The 1,498-nt window shown below is 39.5% G+C and overlaps 1 pseudogene; it reads right to left on the bottom strand.

Moving 5' to 3' along the window:
- Positions 1–849: 849 nt before the first annotated feature.
- Positions 850–968, bottom strand: LOC134912474 (5S ribosomal RNA; annotated as a pseudogene).
- Positions 969–1,498: the final 530 nt, after the last annotated feature.

Consider the following 1,498-nt stretch of genomic DNA (forward strand, 5'->3'; position numbering starts at 1 on the left):
CTCACCAGATTCCAGAAGTAGTCCCTGGATTTTGTGTTAATTCCCTTGCCAGTGTTACCTTATCCAGTCCTGGTTCTGTTGTGTGTTCATAATTCTGTTATTCACCAGTACCTGCCAGTCCAGTCTTACCTTATCCAGTCTTGGTTCAGTTGTGTGTTCATAATTCTGTTATTCACCATTACCTGCCAGTCCAGTCTTGCCTTATCCAGTCCTGGTTCTGTTGTGTGTTCATAATTCTGTTATTCACCAGTACCTGCCAGTCCAGTTATACCGTATCCAGTACTAATTCTGTTGTGTGTTCATACTTCTGTTATTCACCATTACCTTACTAGAAGAGTGTAAATCTGCACAGGATATAATATTTGTAGTATTTGTTTATTGATTAAATTATTATTGAACCAACATTAAGCCTACTAAAGCAAAATCGATTCAGCAAAAGGGTGGTGGTGCTCCCGAAAGATAGTTCAGTAAACTATGAAACAGGGGCTGTGGTCTTTTGAAAAAGACAAAAGTAACTATATGTCTTTTTCAGGGCACACTTGAAAAAAATTAAAATATGAAGATATTAAAATATAACTTTTATTGAAATATACTTAAAAGGAAAGGAGCAAGCATTCATATATAGATAAATGCATTGATGCTATGATTTTTAGGCAAAATAATTATTTAGGTAAGCGAAAATATGTATTCCCTTGATTATCAGAATTGCCTGTTTTTTGTAACAATAAGAATATATTTGTGGTAATAGAGTCACTCTTTGGGCTCAATGTAATATTGATTTGTCAGTTAAATCAATGATATATACCTTGTCTGAAGATCACAGGATCAATTCTTTGTGAGAGAACAAAATACCTACAGTACCTAGTATTCCCTGGTGGTCTCCCATCCGGGTACTGGCCAGGCCCTGCAGTGCATAGCTTCCAAGATCAGACGAGGTTGGGCATACCAAGTGCGGTCTGACCGTAGGTAAGTATGTCTTCAAATCGCATAATAATTCAAGCACACTGGAACCTACAGGCATTTGTATAATAAAGTACTTGAGACGGGTGTGTGCCTGAGTTTGTTCTATGGGGTGGCTAGAAGAAAAAAATGAATAGGCCCGGTCTCGAGACTATTCACTGGGACCAATGTGTGTCTAGGTTGGATCCAGAGTGGTAGCAGAATGAATGTTGCTGAGTATTATGTGTCTTGGAGTGTATTAGTTTGGGTCCGTGTGTACAGCAGGTGTATAAAAGTGGGAGCTAAGTCTACATGTACTGACACTTCTGCTGTTCAGTCATCTGTCTCAACATCGAATGACTGAATGAGGGAGTGATCTGAGACAGACAATGGCTCAGAAGTAAGGGTAGATGGGTACTTCTGCTGTCCCTATGAGGAGTGGTGCTCTGTTACCATAAGCATTGCAGAGCGACACTGTTGTTTGTGGGATGAGAGAGTACCCTGGAATGGAGAGAAAATTGAAGATTGGATTCAAATCGTACAACAGAGGGTGATACCC

The sequence above is a fragment of the Pseudophryne corroboree genome, chromosome 4 (genome assembly GCF_028390025.1).
Source record: "Pseudophryne corroboree isolate aPseCor3 chromosome 4, aPseCor3.hap2, whole genome shotgun sequence".
In the NCBI taxonomy this organism is placed as follows: domain Eukaryota; kingdom Metazoa; phylum Chordata; class Amphibia; order Anura; family Myobatrachidae; genus Pseudophryne; species Pseudophryne corroboree.